We start from the raw sequence: 12,739 nt of genomic DNA on the forward strand, positions 1-12,739 counted from the left end.
CTCTGGCCCCCCCGGCCCCCCTCCCCGCCCCTGTCTGGGATCTTCATCTGTAAAATGGATCTAGGAACAGTAGTCCTCAACAGAATGAACCCGCAGCATCTGTAGAAGTCATCGGCCCTGAGCAGGGGCCAGATCGCATCGGGTGCGCAATAGGCAGCCGGGGCCCTTCATGTGGCCGAGACCTCCCGGCCCAGGGCCGCGCGCCCGAAGGAATTTGCCTGGAAGTTTTCCACCGCGGCAGAGGCTTCTGGAGCCTGCTCTGGGCTCGGCGTGGGGAGCCCCGGCCTTGATTTCTCCAGCAGCCCCGCGGGGCGGGGCTGGGAAGGGGCGGGCGGGCCGAGGACACTGGCGGGAGAATGTGCGGAATGTGCCAGGCGCATCTACCTACCCCAAGAGAGGGCAGGGGAAGGGGGCCGGCCGAGGGGAGGGGCGAGGGGCGAGGCACTGGGCGCCGGTGAAAACCTGTTTGTTCTTCTGCGGGTGGAGCCCAGTCCGCGCCTTCTCGCCGCCCTGTGCGCTCCCGGCTGCACCCGCCGCCCGCCGCCGCCCGCCGCCCCGCGCCCGCGCCCCGGCCCGGCCCGGCCCGGCCCGACTGGGCGCTGTCCACCTGAGGGAGCCCGCGCCCCGCGCCCGCCTGATCCCCTGCCCGCCCCGCGAGCCGAGCACCTGTGCCAGGTAGGGCTGTCGAGTCGCCGTCGGGGCGGCCCAGCCGAGAGGCATTGGGCCGGGGTGGGGGTGGGGGACTCCTGGCCCCTGCCCCGGCAGGCGGCAGGGACAGCTCAGGGCCTCAGTTTCCCCTGCCATGACCCTCCCCGGCTCCAGGCATTCCTGTTGGGTTTCCAGCAAGGAGGCAGTGCACTTGGTTTTCTGGTTTGCACTGTGAGCGAAGAGACGAAGGTAGAGAGTCAAAAAAGGCTGGCCTCCTCGACCTGTCTGGAACAGGGGGGTTTGATTGTTAGTGACTGCCCGGGGCCGGGGTGCTCTGAGCATTGACTGCAGGGAAGAGTCAGAGCTCTGCAGATCAGCTTGGTTCACCGTGTCCATTTTATAGGTAAGAACACTGAGACCCAGAGGCTGGCTCACCCTGAAGGCCAGAGCACAGCACTTGAGGGCTGCTTGTGATGAGCATGTGCTGGGCACAGGGCAACCTCCTGGAGGGCTACCAGAATGGTGGCTGCCCCAGACAGAAGGCGCCGAATCAAGTGTCACTGGGTGTTATCAACGGGATCTGCAGCAAGCTGGCTCTGTGGCTGAATTGTTTCGATGGGGGCAGGGGAGCCGAGAGCCTTGTCCTCTTTGGAGAGGCAGAGTGATACCTGGCCTCGGGAAGACTGAACGCTCAGCATCTCTGACTGCTCTGCCACTTGTGAGCCCGGCGGGGGGTGGGGGCACCTGGGCAGCTCCATCAGTCCAAGGAGATTGCACACGGGGCCTCCTCCCACCCAGGGCTCGGATGAGGTCAGTGTGACTGCAACAGGGCTCTGGAACATCTGAGGTGCGGTAGGAATTGTGTTCTCACTGGGCTGTTTGCACTTAGTTTGGACGTTGTGGAACACTGTGCATCTCCGGATCACGCTCTGTGAACCCTGAGAGAGAGCCCCTCACACTCCATCCATCCAGGAGTGCTTGAGGCCTCCTGCACCTGGACCCACTCTTGCTTTCCTCTCATGGTCCTTCAGATTTCTGGTCATGGTACCTGGCTGGGGACAGGAAGCAGGGTGCCCTGGGCTGATTGATAAGCCTGGGCTGTGGGGAAGGACTCTGGATTCCTTGTTCCCTGCTCACCAACTCACATAATGCTGCAGGGCAAATCTAGGGGGAAGGGCAGCAGGGGAGGGTCCTACAGTCCAAGGCCTCCACTGCCCCATCTGAAAAATCAGGGGCAGCCCAGAGGCCAGCTCCGAGGCCCTGCTTGCCACTTAGAAGCATCTAGCTGGGGCATAGACACATGGGCCAGGGGCCAGCTTGCTGGCTGGCCTTGGTACCTGTGCTGTTTGTCCCATTACCTGTGGGCCATCCCAGGATGGGAAGGAGCAGATCCACCTCACTTGCCCTTCCCCCTCCTTCCATCGATTGTCAGCCCCAGCGCTTGTGCCTTCCTGGCCTGGCCTTCAGATGCCCCAGCCTGCCTGAGGGCTCCATAGTCAGCTGTGGAAAGCTAATGGAAGGTACCCAGAGCAGCACACAGCAGGTGCTCCAGATCTGTTCATCTCCACCCTTCGGAGACTCACAAGTCAGTGACAGAGGTGGCCCGTGACCATGTCAGGTGCTGCAGCTCTGAGTGGCATAAACACAAGGGGCTGTGGGAGCTTGGAGCAAGGGAGCAGCTCTGACTGGGAGGATCAGGGAAAGCTTCCTGGAGGAGGAGGGGTTGGAAGTAAGGGGAGGAGCTCAGCGGCTGCCAGGTCAAGGTCTACATATCCTTTGGAGCTGCATGAGTCTAGCCTCCCTCTTGTTCCCAAGCAATCAAAGCCAGTTCTTCCTAAACCTATGTTCTACCCAGAGCTGGGCCGTGGGGGTCTGGAGAGAAATCAGATGCAGGCCTTGCCCCAGGAAGTGACAGTCTAGCTGGGGACATGGATGGCCACTCAGTAGGGAGCTACCACCAGCACTGAAATGTCCCCACCTCACTTCTTCAATGGGGGTCCAGATTTCAGACAGTCCTCTGCCTGAGGGCAGTGATCCCAGGGGTGATCCCAGGCCCTCCTAAGATCTAGCAGGACAGGCAGACATCATCAGCACCTGCTTCCTGAACTGTCCTCGGTCGCATGCCAGGAAAAGTCCCAAACCGGGCTCAGTGCACTCTGGAACTGGAAGCCTGCCTTCTTCCTTCCTCACTCAGCCTCCACGGGTGACTGATCCCTTTGGTGTGGATCTTGCTTCAAGCCACAGCCCATAAGGTGCCAGCTCATGCATAACACCAGCTTGCTTTCTGCTTGCTGGGCTCTGACGTTGCCCCCACTGCCAGGCCCTCCCAGGGTGGGCTAGGACTGTGGCTGGAGGAGAGGAGAGCTGTTTGCCATGACTCGGAGCTCCGCACAGCAACCCCCATGGTGCCCCAGGCTCCTGTGGTTGGGATCCACTGGGATCCCAGGACTCTGCATTCATTTATACTGTGCTGCACAGAGCTGCCTGATGGCAGGACTGGGGCAGTGCACCTGGCAGGCCCACGTGCCTGAGCATGACGCTCAGGAGAGGTTGGCATCATTGTTTTGGAGGGCCCGTGAGCTGGCCGGAGATTCACGATGTGGAGCGGGGAGGTGAAGGGTGGGAGACTGTGTGATGGGACAGGGAGGTGCCTTCACAGCCCAGTGGTAAGAGAGCAGCTCACAGGTCAGGTTGAGTTTACACCCCAGCTCAGCCATCGTCCAGTTGTGCAACCCGAGCACATCACATAGCATCCGGAGGCCTCGGTTTTGTCACCTCTACAGAAGGGAGGCTGAAGCCAGGGGCACAGATTGAGCCAGGACCGCGGTGTCCTCCTCCGGGGCCATGGTGGCCAGGGGTGAGGTTGGGGCCAGGTTGGGAGGAATGTGGGCTCCCCACCTAGCAAAAAATGGTTTAAAAATCACTGCTAGTCTGTTCTGATGATGCATATGGTATCTACCCACGGTTAAATTATTTGCTACAGCACACTTCATTCGTAGATCATTTCTGGATGCCTCCTGAAATCTGATTTGCTTTCTTTTTTAATGTTGGCCGTTTTCATTTTTAACCGTTTATCTTGGATCGATTTAAAACTCACCAAAAAGTTGTGAGAATGGTACAAAGAACTCCCTCAAAGCCGCATCTGGATTCCCTGCGGTGGAGGAAGGTGACATGGCGGCACTTGAGTGACAGTAACGTTCGTGGAGGAGTGGCCATTGGAGGGGTTGGGGGTGCGCAGGGCTGGTGTCAGTTCTTTTTTCCAAGAGGGAAACTGAGGCACAGAGGGGCACTCGCTCAAGACTCATTGGAGGATTAGGAATGGAGCCAGTTTCCCTTGGCTCACAGGTGAGCATGTGCACATTTGGTGAGTGTTTTCTGACTGCTGGCCTGTGTTGGGCTCTGGGGCACAGCAGTGAGTGAGAACTGAGAAGGGTGGGGATGAGAGAGCAGGAGGGACAGGTCTGGGTGGAGAGGCCTGGCAAGTGAAAAGTTAAGAGGCTCATTGTCAAAGTCTAATGTGGGGAGGCAGGAGCCTCCAGCTAAAGCACATGTCCCAGAGGTGCGGGATTCTACAGGGACCCAGAGGCCACTTTCAGGAACACCATTTAGGTCTTTCCCGTGGGAAGTCTGCTCACTTCCCACTTCAAGAGAGAGCCAAGAAGTGGAGCTGGTGGTGGTGGTGGTGGTGGTGGTGGTGGTGGTGGTGGTGGTGGAAGTGGCTGTGGAGCCTCAGGGCCATGTCACGGGACAGAGAGGAGACCTGGCCTTTGGGGCCAGTGGTGGACAGGCCTCATGCTGCTGCAGGTTGTCACTGGTGGTGGTCTTGGCCTTGGACCCCTTAGTCTGGTTCCTGTGATCGTTGGCTCAGCACACCATTTTCTGATGACTAGGTGATTTTTCCAGAGAGCTTGACGTGGCAAGGGGTTCCAATCACAAGAACGAGTGAAAATGCTTACATCAGGCAGAGCCTGGTTTAGACTAAAAAAAACAAAACAAAAACCCAGGATTTGTTACACCGCTTTTGCCTGGTGAACTCCTAAGTCATTCTTTCATTCTCTGGGGGAGGCCTGAGCTGAGGGCACTTCCTTGGGAAATGTAGCACTCTGGCAGTGCCCTGGAAGGGCTGCTCTGGCCTTCTGTCTGTCTATCTGTAGGCCCAGCACCCACCCTGGCTGCCAACTTTCCATAAGTGGTTGTTGAATACATGAAAATGTGGCCTTGGGCAAATGCTTTCTCCTCTCTAAGTCTCCATATTCTTATAGAAAAATGGGGACAGTGGTGATAGGTAAGGGTGGAGTACGGGAAACTGGGTCTGGGGCGGATAGGAGGGGAGAAAATAGCTGGGAGGAGGCCTGTCTGAGGTTGGCCCGGGTGGGAGGTGTTGGCTGGGGAGAGGGGGCTGGGTAGGTACCTCTTTTCCTCTTGAGCTTTACTCATGATCACCTGTAACTAGGACAAAAGGAAATCTTTGGCCAATGTTAGTCAGAGGCAAGTTGGGGCAGGGGGAACTTTCTGGTCTCCGAGCCTGCTCTGCCAAAGGCTGAGGAGGTGGTCACAGTGAAGGTTCAGGGCTGTTCCTGAGGAAGCCATTGGCCGAGCTGGATGGGAGTGGGCCCACATCTCCTGAGTCCCTTCCAACCCCTTTAGGTGTCTGTGTGCAGACAGGGATACCGTCTCTGCTCCGCTGGGATGGGCTTCAGAACACCTTGCTTCCCAGGCTACAAGGGTGCAAGGAGTGGGGGACAGAGCCAGCCCAGGCCCTGAAGAATGCCCAGGGTTCTGCGGGGTCCCTTCTCATGCCACCGCAGGGGAAGTGGAGGCCCTGGGAACACTGGGAATAATTGATACGGGTGGCTCTGGCAAGGGGTTCTATTTGCAGTGAGGCCTCATGGGCTCTGCTGTCCCCATCATCTTAGCTCTGCCCAGACCCCTGGCCTCCACAGAGCATCTCAGAAGGCCCTGCCCAGAAGCCCTTGCTGGCCCTTGAGGCTAAGCCACCCCTGAAACGGCTCAGTCACCCCAAGCAGTCACTTGTATCCAGCCTGGAGAGAACTAGAAGATGGGCACAGGAGAGCCAGGACAAATCCCAGCCCCTCGGCCATGGCTCCCTTGCCCCCCTGGGGCTTGAGTTCTCCACTGCCTCTGGAGAGAGCTGGCCCTCCTCACACCCTCAGACAGCTGCCTCCCTGGGCCCTCCAGCACTGACGCCGAGAAGTCTAGATTCTGGGATGTTGGGGGTGGGCTGGGGGAAGGTGAAATTCCAGACTTTCATGTAGAAGTCATTTACCTGTAAAGCACATTTACAAATACTCTCCCCCCACACACGCATTCTTTTTCCACATTACATTTTTCCCTCTGTCATCCAAGTCTCTTCCAGCTCTTTCTTCCACGTGGTGCGCCTCCTTCCTCCTGCCCTAGGAGCCTCCATGCCGGAGTTCCTGGCACTGCAGCATCATGTGCAGTCAAGGTGCTCTGCTCCACTGGGGCTGCTGGACGCTCCATGCTGAGCGGGCAGGGGGCCTGACATGACTCAGCTGCTCGGCCATCTCTCTCTGGTGGGCCTCTGCAGGGCCAAGACTCTGGATCCTGGGAATCCTAGGTGCACCAGTGCACTGCCCGCTCCACTCCTCCTGGAGAAGAGCAAGTTGTCTGGGTACTGTCCTCTTGCCAGATGCTGACAGTGGGAATCAGAATGTCCTCATTTGTGAAGTCTGGCCTCAGGAGGCTGCTTCATAAGGCCTTTGATCATTCCAGCCCTTGGCGGCCTGGGTGTTGTTAGCCTGGGTCTAAACTTAGAGATTAGGCCAAGTGCCTTCAGAAAGGATTGGGTGAGGGCACCCAAGCAGGTGGGGGAGGTCACATTCCCTGACTTTTGGTGTCTGAAGCCCCTTCACACTCTGTGCTATATCCTGCCTGCGGCCTCATTCCACTCATCTCTCTGTCCAGGCCTTTCTCAGCCTGGCATGTGGAGTACCTGCCAGCCATGGCCTGGGCACTCCCTGAGACATTGGGCCTTTGACCCCAGGGGATGTTCTAGAGGGAAGACAGAACAAGAAGGGAAGTGCTCTGAAAAAACTATGGGGTCCCATGCCCTGGTGAGGAGCACTGAATCTCATGCCTTCCCCCGCCCATGACTAGGGACTTCAAATTCAGCCAGAGAGTAAGTCACATGTCCTGTGACTTGTTTTAACAGAACTAGGACTCAGACTCCTTGTCTAGTTCTCTTTCATTTGCACCTGAGTTGAAAGAGACATCATGGATGTGTACCTTCTTGGCGTTGGCCAAGTTCTCCTCATCTCTAACACCATGAGTGTGCCCCACCCATGAAATGACAGACAATGAGCCCAGCTGGCTTGGCTCTACAGTGTTCTGAACAAGCATTGTCTCCTACCCCCTTCTTAGATTCTGTTTCTGCTGCTTAGAGGGAAAAGGTAGCAGGTAGGGTTCTCTAGCAGGTAGACTTTGGCTACGTTCGTGTTACTCTCCCATGGTAACCCAGACCACCCCCAAATGAAGAAGTTTGAGGGGGCTCTTTCATGGGCATTTATGCGCAAGGGAGGACTGTTACCTTGAAGCTCAAAGGTATTTGCCTGGAACATACCCGAAAGGGACCCAGATGCCCATTCTGGAAAGTGGATCTAAGGCCCAGGGTCTTTTCTTTGCATCTTTTCCCACATCCTGGGGCCACTGATGGCCGTTTGTCCAAAGGGAACATTGACAGTAAGAATGAGGAGGGGCATCCTCCCCATGCTCAGAATCCCCCATCACCAGTTGTGCCAGAAGGGAAGCATGGAGGGATTCTGGCCTGGGGAGCCACGTGGGCCCTGGCAGCCCAGATCCTTGGGGTTGTAGAGCCCAACTCAGGCTATTATAGGAGGACAAGAGGATACAGGTATGACAGCTGGGATTTTGCTTGCAGGTTTTGTCTTTCCTTAGTTTAGTCATTGACACCCTCACCCAATGATGGGGAGCCAAGGTTCCATGGGAGCAAGGAGTCTCCTTCTGCCAAGCAGCTGTCTTCTCTGAGACTGCCTGACAGTGCCCAGTGGAAGGATTAGAACTGGCTGGGTTTACCCATCTTAGAAACAAGTTGTTGAAAGACATGTGGCTTTTCTTCATTACACCTCTTCTCTCATGACCCAGATGGGAGCACTCATGTTTTTGCTGAAGTGATTCTGGGGCTTTGCCTCTGTTAGGGCTCCGTGCCTTGGAGCCCCATGAAAGTGTTCAGGGACAGAGTTTTACTCAAACATGGGCTGAAGTTGGCCTGGCAATGGGCCCATGCACTGGGTGGCCTAAGGCCTTGATGCCTTTATCTATATGTCACTTGCCACATCCGTATTTGGTCACTGGGCTTGACTGTATGGGCCATGCTCTGGGTTGTGCCCTCTTGTCCTATCCCACTGCTTCCTGAGCCAATCCCTGACTTACACCTAAGGGGTCAACCAAGAGTTGAAGTGTGGGCTTGGGTTCCAAAAGACAGAACTACATGTGATCCCTACTGGGGATCCCTGCACAGGAAGTTGGTACACGAAGGGAAACATAGCTGGGCTCCCTCTCAGCCCTCTGGGTACAGGTTGTCAAAACTCACCTCTGGGAAAGAAGTCCTGCCCCTTGCTCTTCTGTCTGTGGTGTGCCCACTCATGCTTGCTCACTATGGCCAGCGCCCAGCACACACACATTCAGACAAGCCCCAACACCTGTATACTTTGGCTGCAGCTCCTTCGTGTGTGAAGCTAAGGGTGTTTTGTTCCTCTTCCATCCTGGTTTGCCTAGGAGGCCCTTGCCTGGCACCCAGCACTCCCCATTCCCCAGCCACCCACTTGCTTGACTTTCCATCTTTCACACAAGCTCTTGGCAGGAAGATCCCAGGCCAGGTTCCCAGGGACTGGGGGTGGGACCAAGGGCTGGGCTGCCTGTGTTCGCAGGCACAGCTGCCTTGCCATCTGGTTGGTGTTCCCCCAGTTGTGTGGAGGAAGCCAGCCTGTCCCAGCTGTGCCTGGGGGGTCAGGGGAGGGCATTGCAGTCCTGGGGGCAGGAGGCCGTCATGGGCGCAGCAGCACCTCTAGAGTAAGGGCTCCAGGATGGGTGACACCCAGGGGCTGGACAGGGCCACCAGGGTAGATGCCCCTCCAGGCCTGCTGTGTGTGCTCTCTGACCTCTATACCTTCTTCTTCTCCTATGGTTCCCTTTTCCTTCTAGGCCAGTGGAAAATGCAGACATTTTTAGTGCGGTATGACTAACAATGGGACCAGGCCGTGTTCCTTGGTCAAGGGGCTGTGGGACTTGAGGGCTCCTCTGGGAGATGCTGCCTGGGCTGAGGCTCGAGGTCATTTGGCAAAGAGATAGCTGCAAGGGCAAAGATAGCGAAACCTGCCTGAGAAAAGGGGCAGGCCAAACATGGAAAGTCCAACAGGGTAACAATTCTGGAAAATTGTCTCTGAATTAGTCTTCTAATCTTAGAGGCAGAGCACGCCCTGTCCTTGTGGGGTGATGGGACGCCCCTCCTCCTGCTGCTTCTCTCTCCAGCTCTGTCTCCTCATGCATCAGCCAAGCATTTGCGTCACTGTCTTCCAACTCCCTGGCTCCCTCCCTCCTGCTAATCTGCCTGCATCAGCTCCTGCTGGCATCAGCTCCAGCTCCACTCTCTGACCACACCAGGCTCGCTGTGGCCTGGGGGAAACAGGCTCCTTGTGCTCCCTCATTGGCTCTTTGCTCCTCTCTATCTAATCAGGGCCGGAGGCCCCTTCCTGGGAAGTTGCTGGAAAGCCTTTGAGAGGCTTCGGCAGTAGGGAGGAAGGTGCATTCGGAGGTCATCTCCATTAGGGAGGGCCTATCCCCATCTCCCCCACTCATTCTTTTTTTTTTTAATTTTTATTTATTTATGATAGTCACAGAGAGAGAGAGAGAGGCAGAGACACAGGCAGAGGGAGAAGCAGGCTCCATGAACCGGGAGCCTGACGTGGGATTCGATCCCGGGTCTCCAGGTTCGCGCCCTGGGCCAAAGGCAGGCGCCAAACCACTGCGCCACCCAGGGATCCCTCCCCCACTCATTCTTGCTAAGGATGCCCCCCCATCTGCCCCAAGAGACATCTGCAAGCTAATGGAAGAGGGAGAAAGAAGGGTGTGAAGAGCCAAGAGAGTGGGCTGGAGGCACCCATCTAGTGTCTGAGGTGGCCTGGTCTGCTCAGGAGGACTTGGACTTGGTCCTGAGCTGCTCTGGGACAGGCTGCTATAGTGTGAGTGTAGGGCCTTGCTTGGAGTTGGCACAAGGAGTTGTTCTATGAGGCATAGCTAAGATAAAAAGTGGCAGATAAGCCACCTACTCCTTTGGTGGCCCAGGCCAGTCCCCTAAGCAGGGCAGTATGGCAATTCCTAAAGTACCAGGAGACTTCTCCATATCAAAGTAGGAACAGGAGCTGTACACTGAAAAGGTACACAGAGAGGCTGTCCTGACTAGAAATGCACTCTCACAGACCATTTTGGAGTTGAGGACACCCACCAACATCAGGATACCCAAACTATGAGATGGAAAAGAGCTGGCACCAAATTCTAGGCAGTGACACGTGCTCAGGCTTAGGGGTATCCTACCAGGAGGAGACCCAGTGAGTAGGTCATGGACTTGGTGGCATGGCACCACTTTACAGATGAGGAGATTGAGGCCCAGATAGTGGGACAATGTCACAGCCATGTGAAGCCACTTAGGGATGAACAGCAAAGATGTGAGCTGTCAGGCCCGGGGGGGCAAGGAGGGTTTGAAAGAAGCCCAAGTGCCAAGAAGAAGAGGAAAATTAGAAGTAGGGGGTGGGAGACACACCTGAAACACGTGCCTGTTCTCCCTCTCATGGGAGCTGTGGGCAAAGAGGACCCAGGATCCTGGAGGAAGTCATGTGTGTGCCCATGGGTAGCAAGGGTCTGCTCGGAGCAGCACAGAGGGACTCAAGAGGCCCAGGGCACATATGCCCCCTGGATGTCTACCCTGGGGGAGGGAAGAGAATTCCCCAACTGCATCCGTTGGCTCCTCACTTCCCAGTCCTTCCTTGGCATGGCTCACTTGGCATCAAGTTTTGAGATCCATCATTAGCTCTCCAAGCAGCCCCAGCTCCCATTTCATTTGGTTAAGCTCCTGTTTGTTTAGTCTTTATCACACAGGCAATGCGCATTCATTATAGGAAAAATAGAATACACAGAAGAGCAAAATATTTTGGTATTTATCCATTCAGATGTTTCTTTCCCTGTGCATTGTAATGTACATAGATTTTTTTTTGGTACATAGATTTTTTAAGTAAATGGCACCATCCTACACATCTTTTTAAAAGAATTTATTTATTTATTTATTTATTTATTTATTTATTTATAGAGACAGAGAGCGGGGGTGGGGAGGTGCAGAGGGAGAGGGAGATAAAGAATCTCAAGCAGACTCTGCCCTGAGTGTGAAGCCTGGCTCAGGGCTTGATGTCACAACTCTTGAGATCATGACCTGAGCCAAAAGCAAGAGTCAACACTTAACTGACTGAGCCACTCAGGTCACCCTCTACACATCTTTTTTTTTTTTTTTTAAGCTTTCACTTAATTGTATAATAAAACCATATACACGAAGGCTTGTTAAATAGCACTATATATCAATATCATTTATAATGATTACATAGTATTTGCTTGAATAATGGATCATAATATGTTTAAATATGACTGTTAAGAATTTAGATTATTGCCTAATTTTCACCATTGAGTATCAATACTGGGATGCCTCCCCTCTTGCATACTTTCTTCTGCTTTCACATTTGTCTCCTTAGGAGAGAATGCTGTGATTGGGGAACTGAAAGACCAATGGTCTTACCCTCTCTAAGGTTTTTAATACATATAGAGATTTGTCTTCCGAAAAGATGCATCCATTGACCTGTCTACCAGCAGTGCATGGGAGCTGCCTGTCTGTAGTGAAGGTTTTCCCAGCTATCCCCTGATTGGGGGTGAAGAGGGGAATGGTGGGTCTGAGAGACCTGGGTCCAAGGAGGGGTGGCCTCCAGTGCAAGTAATCAGTGCAGGGTGTGTTTTGGAAGTGTGAGGGGGATGCCTGGCTTCTGGCCTTGATGACGTTGGTAGAGGGAGCAGGTCTTGTCTGGGAAGACTTTGATCAACAGTGCAAGGCACTCAGGTCAGAAGAGGGCAGAGCCCAGTAGGAGCAGAAAGAGACAAGACAAGTGGGCCCCTGAGGAAGGGGCAGGGCTTAGCTCAGCAGAAGAGGTTGGAGGACATTCTGGTGGGGTGGGGAGCAGCGTAAGCAAAGCCATGGGGATTACCATGGCAGGGCCACTTTCCAGGGATGTTGAATCACGTGGTCTTCTTGGAGCACAATGTCAGCATCGAGTGGCATTTGTGAGAAAAGTAGCTGGGTCAGGGGACTGGGAATTTGCCCCTGGGCTTTGAGACACTGGAGATCCAGCAGAAGCTAAGTGAGAAGCAAGGGCTGATGTGGGCTAAGTTGCAGGAATGAGGCACAGGTAAAAGCAGGGGTCCAGGGCTGTGTGGAGCAGGGAGAGGAGGGAGTGGTGAAGGAGGGAAAAGCCCACTGTGCAGCTGGGACATGAATTTAAACCTCATGTGTCCACCTGTCTGGCTGGGGCTCATCATTTTATTTTATTTTTTATTATTATTTTTTTAATAATTTTTAAGATTTTATCCATTCATTCATGGAGACACACACACGCACACACACACACACACACACAGAGAGAGAGAGAGAGAGAGACACACACACACAGAGAGAGAGAGAAAGAGAGAGAGAGAGAGGCAGAGACACAGGCAGAGGGAGAAGCAGGCTCCATGCAAAGAGCCCTATGTGGGACCTGATCCCGTGACCCCAGGATCATACCCTCGGCCAAAGGCAGGCGCTAAACCGCCGAGCCACTCAGAGATCCCCTGGGGCTCATCATTTTAAATGCTCCTTGTTCCAAGAGCTACCTTCTTCAATCCAATGGGAAGACTCTGTTTCCTCACTCTTCCAGATTTCTTGTCCCATCTACAAAGGACATTTGACTTCTGAGATGCAGCATCAGCCCTGCTCTTTGCCTGGTGATGTGGGGCAATAAGCCTT

General features: G+C 54.8%; 1 protein-coding gene across 8 annotated transcripts in view; it reads left to right on the forward strand.

Moving 5' to 3' along the window:
• The first annotated feature begins 291 nt into the window (after window positions 1-291).
• The window catches only part of ZNF185 (zinc finger protein 185 with LIM domain), a 65,423-nt gene continuing 52,975 nt past the window's right edge, over window positions 292-12,739 (forward strand). For all 8 annotated transcript variants that reach the window (XM_041740188.1, XM_041740190.1, XM_041740193.1 and 5 more), the window contains exon 1: window positions 292-675. The gene's annotated coding sequence lies outside the window, so the exon portion shown is untranslated. The remainder of the gene's footprint in view (window positions 676-12,739) is intronic.

The sequence above is a fragment of the Vulpes lagopus genome, chromosome X (assembly GCF_018345385.1).
Source record: "Vulpes lagopus strain Blue_001 chromosome X, ASM1834538v1, whole genome shotgun sequence".
NCBI lineage: Eukaryota > Metazoa > Chordata > Mammalia > Carnivora > Canidae > Vulpes > Vulpes lagopus.